Source organism: Sturnira hondurensis, unplaced genomic scaffold, assembly GCF_014824575.4.
Source record: "Sturnira hondurensis isolate 20B ecotype Veracruz unplaced genomic scaffold, ASM1482457v3 Scaffold0000396, whole genome shotgun sequence".
Taxonomy (NCBI): Eukaryota; Metazoa; Chordata; class Mammalia; order Chiroptera; family Phyllostomidae; genus Sturnira; species Sturnira hondurensis.
Genome location: NW_028073027.1, coordinates 3,106,755 through 3,121,220, shown reverse-complemented (window position 1 = coordinate 3,121,220; position 14,466 = coordinate 3,106,755). Strand labels below are relative to the sequence as shown.

The following is a 14,466-nucleotide window of genomic DNA, read 5'->3' as shown; positions in this document are numbered from 1 at the left end:
ATAATTTCCCAAGGCAATTTTGAACAATTTCTAAATATAAATACACACACATATAATTTTTTTAAGATTTTATTTATTTATCTTTAGAGAGGAAAGGAAGGAGAGAAGGAGAGAAACATCAATGTATGGTTGCCTCTCGTGAGTCCCCTGCTGAGGACCGGCCTGCAACCCAGGCATGTGCCCTGATTGGGAATCGAACCTTGATGGAGTAGTTCGCAGGCCCGAGCTCAATCCACTGAGCTACACCAGCCAGGGCTAATTTTTAATTTCAATATTCTAAATATATATTCATAATTCTAAATAGATATGCATATATATATATATGCATGAGGGTAGGACCCCCCCCAAAAAAGGAATTATATTCTGGAGGGCAGGTGAACAGTAGGTGAGTATTCTAGGAACCCATCTGTGCCAATAGAGCAGCTGGCGGTGTTGGGAGAGGCTGTGTTAGGCTCGAGTAAATTTTTTTGAAGACTCTTTCAACCCATTTGCCCATTTCATGATGAGTAATTTACAAGTGTGCCTGCCCATGCTGTGCTGAGTATTCAGCAGTTTTTGACCAAAAATAGCATGACCCTATGCCTTACCCCACCCCCACCACTTACCCAATCTCACCAAGCAACTTTTTTGTTAACTTGGATGAAAGAAAGTATTTTGTCAATGTGGAAGAGGTGGCAACAAAAAGTGGCAGAAGCACTCAAAGGCATCAAAATTGATGAGTTCAAAAGCTGTTTTGAGCAGCAGAAAAAAGTCTCAATAGGTGTATTGTATCAACTGGAGAGTACTTTGAAGATGACTGAAATTTAAACATTAAAAATAAATAAACATCTTTGCAAATAGATTCTGGGGGATTTTGGCTCCTCCCTTATATGTATGTATTTTTAAGTATATATCTGTGTTTATATATGTAATATATAACATTTTATATCAAATAGATGCATGTGTATGTGTATGTTTGTGTGTAAATTATAATTTGTTTTCTCATCCAGTTCCATCTTTTTTGTTCTATTCCTTGTGAACATATAATACTAGCATGTATAAATTTATTTACTCATCATTTACTCAGGATTTTGGCAATTGCTATTTACTAGGCTCTACATTCTAGGTACCTGGCATACAATAGTGAGTAAAACAAAGGTCCCTATGGATTTTACATTCTATCAGAGTGAATTAACAAATAAACAATCAACAAGCTAAACAAAGTAATTCATTAGTATATGGATGCTAATAAGGTGACAACCGCTATTTGAAAACAAAAAGTAGAGCAGAGGAAGTGAGGTCAAGAACGGCAGGGGTGGAGATGGGAAGGGCGTGGGGCAGTTTTACACAGAGCAATCACAATACCTGCACTGAAGACACTGAGCAAAGGCATCCAGAAGATGAAGGTGTCAGCCATGTAGTTATCAGGGACACTGAGACACAGAGGAAATAATGCATCATAGGAAACCTTGGAAGGCATGTTAAAGACTGGCTTATGCATGGAGTGAAATAACATGTGGCAACTTGTGCCAGTCACTTGTCTGGGCACTTCACATGTATTCACTTACTTAGTTCTCACAACAACCCAGTGACTAATGCATCCTGTTCATCTCATTTTATACGGAGAAATTAAACAACTGGCCCAGGATTATACAGACAAAGCCAGAATCTGCACCTATATAAAAACATTCTAGACGCCCTACAATATACTACCTCTCAGTTTATAAAATTCTAATCCAGGGTTTACTACGGTGTAGAGACACACTGGATACCTGCTTCTTTAACAAACTATCCAGATGATTTAGATGCAGATGGTCCATACCCCTGGTTTACTTCCTGCCTCCACAAGAAAGCTTCCCTGATATTTTAAGATAAATATCACTCTGATTCCCTACCCCTTGTCATCCACATAATTTGCCAAACTGGGAAAGATTTCTTTAGACAGGTTCAGACCCTGACTGGATATATTCCCCCTCTCCACCTGAGCTGCATCGAATACACAAGTCTTTGGGGTAAACAGACTGCTGAACAAAGAGCAATGAAGGAATGTTTACTGTGTGCCTTTTAGGTGCCAGTTATTAAGTGCTGGGACTTAATATAGTTTACCTAACCTTAACCTTTGTAAGAGATGGATCTTCAATAGATGTAGATATATAGATAGCTATAACTATAGATATAGATGCCTATCTATCTAGGACCCAGCTTAAGTCATAGGTGGCAAACACAAGGCCCACGGGCCAAATCCGCCCCCCCGCACTTTGTTTTGTCTGCCTGGCACCTTGTTTCTACCCAGCAGCAGTGCCCAGCTCTCACTTAACTGTTAAGAAGTAGTTACATGTATCCAGTCCTAAAATTATATTTGGCCCTTTGAAGGCAACCATAAGGCTGATGTGGCCCCCGGTGAAAATGAGTGTGACACCCTTGGCTTAAAGCATGCTTATTACCTTTTCACAGAGGAGGAAACTGAGTGTGGACAGGCTGAGCAAGCCATATCTAGGATTCAACCTCAACTCTGACTTCAAAGCCAGCCACCTTGTCTCCATCTACTCTATCCTCCCTAGCCCCCATCATTATCTTTCTCCGAAATTGAAAAACTGAAATCTGATTTTCCAGAAAACTGTTATGTAATGTGTATTACCACTGTCAAGTGTCCATCACTTCTGTAAGTTAAAGAATTCCTATATTCATTTCAACAAGAGCCAAGCTTTTTCTACAGGCACTAAATTAGCTCAAAAGAAGAAAACAGAAAATATGCACTCATAATGCTAAAACCAAAGTGAAAGCCAAACATATTATCTATTTCTTTAGAGAAAAGCGTGGTGATTAATGGTGATACAGAACTTTCTTTATGTAAAAAGCCTCTCTTTTCACTTCCCAAACAATGAATGTCAATGTGCCTTACCCAGCCATCTATTTTCTCTCCCACCCTTCAAATCTGGAGCCTGAGGGGCCACAGGTCATGGAAATGTGGCAGAATCAAATCCTTAGGGATACAAAAGGTGTCTTTACAGAGCTGACTCCTAGTGTAGTGCTCAGGTGTGACTGTCGCTGAGGCCAAGGAGGCTGTCGGCCCTCTGGGTCTCTGGGTCTTACCACACTCCACATGCCACAACATACAGATGTCTCTATAGAGAGAAAAGTGTGGTTCTCCTCTTAGCTTTTCAGGCTTTTCCTAAGTCATTACTCCACACAGGCATAGACTTGTAGAACACTGTACCTTAGAGAGCACCTCAATTCTTCATTTTAGAGGTGGGAAAAAAGACTTTTGGAGAAGGAGAGCAACTGACCCACTACCAGGGCAGATGGACTGAACGGCTGAAGAGGGGAAAAAACCCATAAGCTTGAAGTTAGGAAGCTACTATCCAAGTCCCAGCTCCACTATTTACTGGCTCTGTGGCCATAGCAAATTTTTAGCCTCTCAAACCAGGATAAAAAATGTTAGCAACATTTGTCTTGATTACCTAAGAGTTGTTACACACACACACGTATACACACAAAATATGTATACAGGGTCTGGCAGAAGTAACGCCTGCTTGAGTGTGGGTAGCAGAGTAATAACATGAGTATAATAATTCATAGTTTTAATGTGAACATTTCACCTAAAATGTTGTATGTTGTGCTTGAGTGTGATATTGTTATGTTACAGAATTACATGCTTATGATTTTGTAATAAAAAGAGGAATTATTTGTGCCAGACCCTGTATATATTCATATGTGAGTGCATGTGTGTATATAATAACAAACATTTTAGGGCCTTAACTTTTAAATAAACAAAACCAAAAACTATAATTATTTGAATCTAGGTCTTATACTTTCTTTTCTCTTTTATATTTTATTTATTTATTTTTAGAAAGAGGGGAAGGGAAGGAAAAAGAGAAGGAAACAATGTGTGGTTGCCTCTCGCATGCCCCCTACTGGGCAGGGCCAGAAACCCAGGCATGTGTTCTGATTGGGAATCAGACCAGTGACCCTTTGGTTCGCAGCCTGCACTCACTCAACTCACTGACCTACACCAGCCAGGCCTAGGTCTTGTACTTTCTAATTCGGTATCGATCTGGGCATGCAGCTGAATATCACTGCAATTGCTAGTCATAAAAAAGGTTAATATCCTGGTACACTAGGCTCTTAACAAATGTTATGGCATATGACTGACACCTACCAAAAGCATAATAAAATGGTTCTATTATCCCTTTTTCACAGATGGTGAGAATAAAGCAGAGTTGGCCAAGTAACTTGTCCAAAGTCAAACCAGGGAGGTTTGGTCTTGTACCAAATCCTGTGATGTCACACAGTCATAATTGTAAGTCACCATAACATCTGACCATAACTGGCTCAAGTAACTGTGCTATCTATGAAAAGAACATTTTCAGGTATCAAAATTTATAAAATGACTGGCCCTCCTTGCTGTTGCCTTTCGCATTGATTGAGAAAGAAGGAAGCCAGTGTAATCATAAGAACTTATGATTAGACAGATAGAAAGCACAGGCATCTCCTGAATATACACTAGATATAAATGGTCTCCTGTCCTCAAGTCCAACTATATCAAATAAGAGCTGGATTGATGTGAATTTCTCACTGCTTTTAGAAATCCTGAGGTCACACCTCATTGCAGTTTTCCACTTCCCCAGAAACTTCCTACTTTCTTCCAGGTAATTCACTTATGACACTTGACACTGGCCTTTCTGTCGATATATGCAAGCATGCATTTCAGTGTCATCTTCACTGTGTTTGCAAAACTCTCTTTATAATTAGAAAAGAAATGTCTTTTTTCCACCACTGAGCAGTGATGTCCAACCCTGTTAGTCTGTGACTCCTTATAATTTTTCTAATTTTGTGACCACAAAATTAAAGGACATTGAAGTTACACTATTAGTGCATAGAGACAGGCCTTGAGATAATTAACGACATGAGAAAACTGGAGAGCCAAGACTGGGCCTACATGGCATAGTAGAAATCCATCATTCATTCCACCCAGTACCTGTTATGTGTAGGTACGGGGCAGGATAAATCATGTCCTCCATGGCTGAGGTGAGCATCAGAGAGTTAGAGAAGAATGCGAGAAGCATATTACCGGCCCTTGGTGAAAAAAAATTACAATAGAGATAGAAAATGTTGTAAGGTTCCATGGACTGGGGAGAACCAAGAAAGAATTTCAGCAGCATGTTTGGGGATGAAACTGCGGCAAAGGAGAGAGCAGCTGAGGGGTGTGACATAAGAATGCAGGAATGGACATTTCTGACTCTCGTTGGGCAGTCCTCACATTGTGTGGTGTTTTGTTTAGTAAATGTGGTATAATAGACCCAAGGCTTTGTGCTCAGGAGCACCCTGGTTCTGATTCTTACCAACTGGGTAACCTTGGGCAGGTCTATACATCTGTCTGAGCTTCAGTTCTTTCATGTGTAAAAGGCAGACTATATATATATATAGTCATCTTTACGCTTAAACGAAATGACAGAAGGGCATGCACCGATGAATGTTGATTTCCCTTGCCCTCCTCTTTTGACAGGAAAATAGATCTCTTGGGGTAAAACAATAAGGGCATTTTCATTTTATTCTTCTTTCCCCTTTTAGCCTTGATTTTTACAAAAAGATATGGTAATCGAATTTCAGACTTGAGAGAAATCTTTTAAAAATAATGTTTTTCAAAAATCATAGCAGAAGACCCTTAGAGATGATCTAATCCAGCTCCCTCACATTTTCGGCAGGATTGGGGTGGGGGTGGGAGGAGGGCATCAGTCCTCACCCAGGTCCTCAGTTCAAGCGCAGACACTGTATAAGTTTAGGCCTTTCTGAGCTCTAAAATGAAGTAGTACTTGTACAGAGGATTATTGCAAAGAATGAATGAGATGATATATATATATATATATATATATATATATATATATATATATATATATAAACACTCAGTATAAAGCATGACAGAGTTCAGTAAAGAGTAGCTATTGAACTTTGATTTTCACAATTTAACTGACAAATAACTTAAGGGAATTGATGGCAGAAGAAAGAATTTATGTTTATTAAATGCTTCCCATGAATAAGGTGTTGACATGGGCACTGAAGCTTCTAAGCAGGCATCAGTGCTCCTGTTTCCTAGCTAGGAAACTGAGGTTCATCCCAATTCTATAATAACTTGCCTCAGGTACCTGTCAGACTCTAAAAGTCCACATTGTCACAGCTGCCAGAGCGAGTCAGAATAAAGTCAGGTAGAAGATGGTCCTCTAATGACCCCATCCGTGTAAACCATGCATTGTCATTTTCAAAAAAGAAAAAAAAAGAGCTTAGCAACAGTAGCTAAAATATCAGACACCAAATGTTCTGTAACCTTCCTGTTCTTCAGGGTTTTTATTTCTCCCACAGAACAACTTCCAAAATGGGCAAAGAGCACAGTAGGTGGCTCTCTTTAATATTTCACGGGCAAGGCGACAGTGACTCACCAGATCCTACATCTGTGTCACCAGCAAAAACCTCAGAAAGTTAAATAGCAAATGAAGCTATGTGTTATCTTGGATATAACTTTTTAAGAAATTTCTGCCTCCTCTGACTTCCTTCAACCACATTCTGCTTTTATAACTGTGCCCAGTAAGTTGATGCTAACTGTCTACCTTTAAGGAAAAGCAAATTTGCTCCCAAATGCCAAAAAGGAATAAAACATTTCTCATGGAATCGCATTTGCAAGCTTGTCTGCTTGCTGCAAAGTAGAGAAACGCGATGGCCTGTAAGGACTCTCAAGGGATTTATTGCCCCATTGCCGGGACAGGAAACAGATCTGTTCATTTTCCCACATAAGCCCACAGCCATCCATTTCCACAGGGAGGACCGAAACTCCAGACCAATGATCAGCCCCACCAGCAAGTGGTGGTCTTACCCGCAAATGCTGCCTCTGCACATAGCTCTCTATATCTCAACCTTCACCCACAAATCGGCGAAAGAAGTGACAAAGCTAGGAATGCTTCCGTCACTCATGACGTTTGTTCCTCAATCTTCTTACCACTCTGTGAAGTAGCACAAGGATGGAATAGGGGGGTGAAACAACTCAAAACAGGAAGGAGAACGTGACATAATTCTGAACTTTATGTCTTCACAGGACCCTACCTCCAGGAATTAAAGGTGTATTGCATCAAACGTAGGGAAGTAGGAAAGTTGCCTTAGAGATAATGGCTTTGAAACTTCCTCTCCTGAGAGTTGGCCCTGCTAAACTCAACAGATCATGTCTAAGGGTTGTTCCCTGAGCCAGAAAATGTCCTCTTTGGGACAGAAAGGATACCCTGCAACCACCAGCCAAATAAGGTCAACCTAACAATTGAAGTAAAGGATCTCACTGGAGAGGTGAGAGGGTGTGACAAGAAAAGCCTTTCACTAGAAATCAACATGTTTGAACTGTATTTCCAGGGCTGAAGCTTCATAATCACATGACCCTTGGTAACCTCTCATTTGTTTGAATTTCATTTCAGTTTCCTACTCAACAAATTGAGATCAGCTAAGAGGGGACATCATTTAATGAGCACCTACTCACAACATGTACTTTACACTATTCCACTTCCTTTAATCCTCTCACAAGTCTCTGGGGGCCAACTTTTTCCCTCCATTTTAGATCTGAATAAAGCAGATACCCAATGGTAAAATAAACTGCTCTGTGTTTTCTAGCTACAGAGGAACTACAACTAAAACTTGATATGACTCCAAAACGTGGGCTCCTTCCACTATTAACATGCCTTCTGTGTCCTTCCAATTCTCAGGGCTACTGCAAGTAACAAGGAAGGTAATATAGAGGGAACACACTTTGAAAATGTTAGCTGTATGTACAATTTTGGTAACATATAATCTGGATAAGGAAGAAAGGTAACTGGGTGTCTTTGCTTTAAAGAACCTGAACCAAAAGGAGTTAGTGTTTGATCTCCCTTCTGTCCCCTTGCTGTGACCTTACTTTGAACATTTTCCTTTTCCCCACAAGCCCCTGGTCTCTCAGGCGCACGTTCAGATGTATCCTGGCCAGCTCATCACAATGCAGGCACACGGAACAGGCTGACAGAAGCAGCGATCCCATTCTCTGCAAATGCTAGGTGCGGGAGGTACCTATCAGAGGGGACCACCAAGCCCTTGCCTTCCCTCAACATGTATCACACCCCATCCCATGCACTCATCAATGCCACCTGCAAATGCAAGGGGCTGTGAAGCAGACACACAACTCTATAAATTCTGGATGCTTGATTCTGGTGCTTATGGCATAGTCAAGGGAGTGAAGAAAATCATCGTATGAAGTCAAATCAGAATAAACTCAATTGTCATGAGCACGTAGGGATATAAGAGTGACACTATTTCATTTGTAATAATAAAAGAAGGCAAGTGTAGGAATATTTGGGTATATTTAAATAAGGTAAATTTGTGCCCCGAAGGGAGTAAATTTAGCAGCATCACTGAATAATCTGAAATAAATGCATGAGAATTTTGTTGTTGTTTTCCTATGCTAACAAAAATATAAAGTTGCTTGTCCAACTTCAGACAAAAGGAATAAGAGGCTTACAACAGGCTGTAACATGAATGGAACTTGCAACTTCTCTTGTCTTCTTACCTCTCATCAAATTCAAGACCCTCTTTGCTAACAAAGAATGCCTCAGGTAGCAGCTTCACCAACCTGGGGCTTGGCCTAACAACTAGTACAGATTGGCATCACTGAGAAACATTAATTTTATATTCCAAGTCAAGCATTCGTGATTCAAGTCACATGTAGAGAGCACTCAAAAAAACACTCACTACAAAAGAGCTGTTCAAACTCCAAAGAAGAAAGCAGCATAACATTCCAAATATTATTTTTAAGTCATTCGAAGGTAGTATGAAATTGCTTTGCTGAAAACCCGTCGTGTCCTGGGTCATTATATAACAATATTTATAACAGTTGCCACCAGTCTCAACCTGACTTCCAGGTGCCAGGCCAGGCACTGAGCTATAAACATGTTATTTGAATTATCCCGTTTAATCCTCCTAACTACCCAAAGGACCCATTGTGACCACTATAATCTTCGTCTTGCGCCTGGGGGAAAAAAAAGAAAAAACAAAAAACGCACACACAAAACCTGAGTATCAGGAAGATTGGATCACTTGCCCAAGTTAACACAGCTAATGCACGCAGAGCTACAGTCAAAGCCAGGTAACCCCCCTCCTCCGGGGCAACTAACCAGAGGATCTGCGGAGCAGAGCAGCAAAACGCGCGGAGAGGCGCTGTGGTTCACAATTCCACAACCAAGGCTGGGCTGGCTCTTAAACGGCAGAAGTTTGCCTTTATGTTTCTAACATTTTTTCTCTTTAACTCAGCTTCCTCGCTCCCTCTCAGTACTCAAAAGTGAGAGGGGCTATGGCCCCATAAAGCCAGCTGTTCTTAAACGAGGGGCATCCTATTCCCCACAGGACCACTAGCTCCGCTTCTTCCCAGCACTGGAGAGAGAAATGAGGACCACAGGGAGTCAGAGACGCCCGGGCGTCCCTCACCTCTCCACCCACTCCACCACGAGTCTGACAGACACCCTCGTAAGGAGCATCGTTCTGAGAAAGCAGGTCAGGGGAGGAGGGAGTGAAGGCTGTCACAGCTCCAGGCTAGGGGCGATGTTAGACAGACAGGGACACACTGCCCTCCTCTATCCTCACTGCTTACAGCAGCGCTCTGGGGAAATCAAGGTGTGGGTATACCAGGAAAGACACCTTAAAGGGCTGAAAGTAGGGTGCAGCAACCCGCAGCCGTCCCACAACTGCGTGACTTAAATCCCTGCAAAGCGAAGACGGGGCTCTGGACAGTCAGTTTTGAGTCCTGGCCACAGCAATAACTAGCTTTGTGATCTACCCGAGGCACTGCCTTACTCTGTGCCTCAGTTTGCTTTCGGTGGTGGGGGGTGAGGGGTGGGGTTGAAGTAGTCGTTTTGTAAGAATCCTTCTACTCTGAGATTTTGTGGCTAGGTGATTCCTCCAAGACCTCATCGACAGCGCGAGACTCACCTTTCTTGGGAGACAGAGTGGGCGCAGCGAAAGCGGCGAGGATGGATGCCGACTCGCCCAGCGCTGCTTCTTTCCCTGCGTCTGGTCAAAGCAGAGCCCTAGGGACCCTGATCCGGACAGTCGTCGCCCAATGAGCCTCTTACTTTCCGCTGCACTTTCTTTTTTCCCCCTTTGGGGCTCCTCCCCCGTCGTGGCGCGATTGGCCGCAGCAGAGCGGCTCTGGCTCCACCCGCCGCCTGAGTTCGCCAGCCACCCGCGCTCTGGGCTTCCCGGAGCTGCGGCCGCGGGGCGTCACCGTGGGCGGCCCCGCCAGTGGCAAGGAGGAGCCGCGTGGGGCGGGTCTGCGGGCGGAAGCGAGGCTGTGCTCGGCCGTGTTCCATTTGGCACCCTGCCACCTCCTGAGCTGGCTCAAGCGGGCAAGGGAAAGAGAGGGTTGGTCCTGCAGCTTGGTCCTCTGCCAGGGGCTCTGGGAAGATATGCCCCCGACTCTACACGTACACGCATACATGGGCTCACCGAACGATTGTGGTCTCACAGCGCAAGATAGATGCCACCCGGCCTTTTCTTCTAGGCTCTGTGCACTTAGTTATGCTGCACCAAGGCTGCACATCAATTTAGGCGACAGAATTTGTGTGCCCACCATGTGCCAAGCACAGAGCGCTACAGCAAGTAACGGACTGATCTCGGTGGTCCGCAGCTTTAGCTCTGCTGCGATGACAGTGTAGGAACAAACTGGTCGAGGCAGCAGGACTGAATCTGCTGTTGTACATCCCCAGTGCCTAGCCCAGTGCCTGGCACGAAGCGGGCACTGGGTTCATATGTGGAGTGATGAATGAACAAAATAATCATTGTGGAAGGAATTGATCTCGAAAGAATCATTTCCTTTTCATTCGTTCGCATTTCTCCAGGTTTCTACGAGAGCCCTCCAGCGCCTTCTCCCATTCTAAAAGGTAGTCTGTACAACCATCCTGAGAAGCATTATAAAGGCTTTTATTAAATCAACCCCATTATTCAAAAACCTTTCTTGTTTCCTGTTGGTAGTCCATCACAGTCACTTCATGACTGGCAAGGCCTTTCACGCCTGTGGCCATTTCTGAAATCCCTAACAAAGGCAATCAACCAAGCTCACTTACCTCTTTGCATGTGCCTTCCCCACCACCATCTCCTTGATCTTTCTTCTGCTCTTAGCATTACCTAATTGAACATTATTAGTTTATTTATTTAAAAAAATGAAACCCAGAGAAAGCTATGAAGAAGAAGAAAAAGAAGAATGAGGAGGAGGAGGAGGAGAAGAAGAAGAAGGAGGAGAAGCAGGAGGAGGAGAAGGGGAAGGGGAAGGAGAAGGAGAAGGAGGAGAAGAAGAAGAAGAAGACTAAAGAAGAAAAATGTCTGGGGAACTAGCAGGTGGCGGACTCTGTGCACCTTCTAAGGATGGGCAGGTGTGGGAAAGTCAGATGCGAGCCCTGGCCTCAAGAAGCTTACTCCCCAGAGCAAGTAACGCTGTAACCAAGGCAGTAGAAATGTCCGTTTTATATCATGTATTGATATCACTTGTGAAAATTAATTTGAAGGAATTACGATTTGTCTCCAGATACCTGACACAGAATACATGTTCACAACGTTACTGAATCCAAATATACATGAGGGGTACACCAAAAAACAGAATTTATTTATTAAAAATCGTGTGTTTGTTCTTACATGTTTAAACTTCAGTCACCTTCAAAGTACCCTCCATTTAATACAATATACCTGTAGAGACATTTTTCCACTGCTCAAAACAGCTTTTGAACTCATCGATTTTGATGACTCTTAGTACTTCTGTCCTTTTTTGTTTCACTTCTTCCACATTGGCGAAACCTTTTTGTTTGAAAATTTTTTTCATCGGGGAAACACACCAAAAAGTCTCTTGGGGCCAGATCTGGTGAATAGGAAGGGTGGGGCACAGGGGTCATGCCTTTTGGGTCAAAAACTGCTAAACACTCAGCACAGTGTGGGCAAGTGTGCTTGTAAATCATCCGGCATGAAATGGGCAAATGCCTTTAAAAGGCCTTCAACAAAGAAATTCACTGAAGCTGAGTGTGGCTTCTGACAACAACGCGAGCTGGTACAGGGACACAGATGGGTTCCTAGAGCACCCACCTAGTGGGGGAAGCCTATACTGCAAGGGGCCCACCCTCCAGAGGATAATTATATTTGGGGGGGGAGGTGAGGGGGGGTCATATATCCCAAAGGATTTTAAAAGTTACCTGTGTAAAGCAAAAATAAAACTTTTTTGATTTATAATTCATTCATTAAATGTATTCAGGGCATCAATTTTTTTGTTATATAAAACACTTATCAAGGACTGTATATGTGTGTGTTTACAATGTAGTGGTCACTTTGCATATATTCATTCATTTGATTCTCTCAATAATTTATACAGTACTGTTATTAGCTTCAATTTATAGACAAGATAGAGAAGTTGTATCTTGTCCACGGCCACAAGTCTGTCACTAGAGAATGCAAAATGAGAACCGAGGATCTAGGTCACCTCGGCCTGCACCACGTCACTGTCCCATCTCATGTGCTTCCTAGACGTCACTCTTTGTCAGACACACGCTGGTGATTCTGAACAGAACAAGGTACAGTCCTGGACTCTGAGGGGCTAGTCATAGCTTGGTGAGGATGACAGGCATAGAGACCAATAATCATAGTGGTGTATTATTATTTGAAGACAACATAAATCTTTGGGGCTAAAAATGATTAAATAGCCAGTGCTATCTATATATTCACATAATAAAGTATTTGCTGTCAAAATTAATATGTTGTTAAAATATGTCTACAAAGGAAAAGGCTTATGATACCATTAATAAAACTGTATAAAATTATGGAAACATAGGGACAGTGATTGGAATGAATGTGTAAAATGCTAATGTGTTAGGATTGAGGTAGTACAGACATTTTTTCTTTATAAATTTGTTTAATATCAAAATGTTATTATAACAAATAAGACAAATGTTTTAAAATCCACCTAACAGTGTTGGATGCATAGAAACTGTTCAATAAAATATTTTGAAATATTCAGAAATGCATTATTACTCTCTTCTTTTTACTACTATCCTCCATGTCTCTTTTCAGGTTATCTTTAATCAGTTTGTCATAGCTATAAGGGAGCCTCAGAGTTTTGCTAGTTCTTTGAACCTAATCCATCCGGCTTTTTCCCTGACACTCCACCCATAATCAAGGCATCTAATGACTTCCACTTTGCCAAGTTTTAATGGTGAATTCTCAGTCTTCATCTTGACCTATTAGCAGCATTAGACACAGTTGATCAATTTCTTCTTCAAACTCCCTTCTTTGACTCCCTGTTTGCCAACTATTTAATCTCTGGCTCCCATTTTGTTGAATCCTTTTCATGATCTGTGAGGGTTAGAATATCCTAGAGCTCAATCCTTGGCATGTTTATATTCCAAGGGAATTTCATCAAGACACAGAGCTTTCTGAAACATCCGAATGATAATGACCACAAATGTAAAGCTACAGTCCAAACCCCCGGATTATTGACTCCTTCATATCTCTTTTTAGAGGTTTCATATGCATTTCAAAGTTTACATTTTCAAAACAAACTCTTTATTTCTGCCCCTCACCAATTCACCTCTTCCCTCGGTTTTCCAAGCTTTTTAAGAAACACCATCTTTTCTCCAGTTGTTCGGGCCAAAAAGTGGTATTCATGATCAAGTACTCTCTTTCTCATATGCAGCCCATGAGCAAATCTTCTGTGTCCTGCACATTCAAAACAAATCCCAAATAAGACCACTACTTCTCTCCTCTACTACACCCACCATAGTTCAGTCACTGTTCTTTCTCCCTTCAATGGCCTCCCTGCTTATATTCTTGCTCCAGGGTCTTTCCTCACATTTCAGAATAATTCTAATAAATGGAAAATCATAATCAATAGAGACTAGTGGTTAAAGGCAAGGGACTTGTAACCAGACTGTCTAGGTTCAAGTTCAAATACTATAATATAGTAATGCGATCTATTCAAATTATTTAACTACTTTGTGTCAGTTTCAGCATCTGTAAAAGAACAAATAAAATTAAATGAATATAGGTAAAACACTTGGGATAGAGACTGTCACCTTCTCAATGAGGTCCGATCTGACAGCCATATAAAATACTGCTAGTTAGATTTTCTATCTTGTTTATGCTATACTTTAATTAATTTATTTATTTAATATCTCTTTCACTAGAATGTAAGCTACCTAAAGGTAATATAATGTTTCCATAGCAAATAGATAGTACTCTGCACATAGTACTCATTCAATATTTTTTGAATTATGAATTCAGTCCAAAACTCTCATGGTTAAATAGTACCCCAAAATACTAAGTGCCTTCTTCTAAATGCTAATTCTTGCCCTCTTCCTTTGATTTACATTTTTTCAAGGCCAAAATAACTATAAAAGAAGTCAAATAATAAGTAGCTTTTCTTGGCTGGGAGCAGGGTAAAGAGAGTACAGTACAGAG

General features: G+C 41.7%; 1 protein-coding gene across 3 annotated transcripts in view; it reads right to left on the bottom strand.

Annotated features, from left to right (window-relative positions):
* IL1RAP (interleukin 1 receptor accessory protein) overlaps positions 1–10,202 on the bottom strand; it is a 142,685-nt gene extending 132,483 nt beyond the window's left edge. Inside the window, exon 1 of one of the 3 annotated variants that reach the window (XM_037039364.1) lies at positions 9,964–10,202. The gene's annotated coding sequence lies outside the window, so the exon portion shown is untranslated. The remainder of the gene's footprint in view (positions 1–9,963) is intronic. The other 2 variants (XM_037039432.1, XM_037039213.1) reach the window with 2 other exon arrangements.
* Between the last annotated feature and the right edge of the window lie 4,264 nt (positions 10,203–14,466).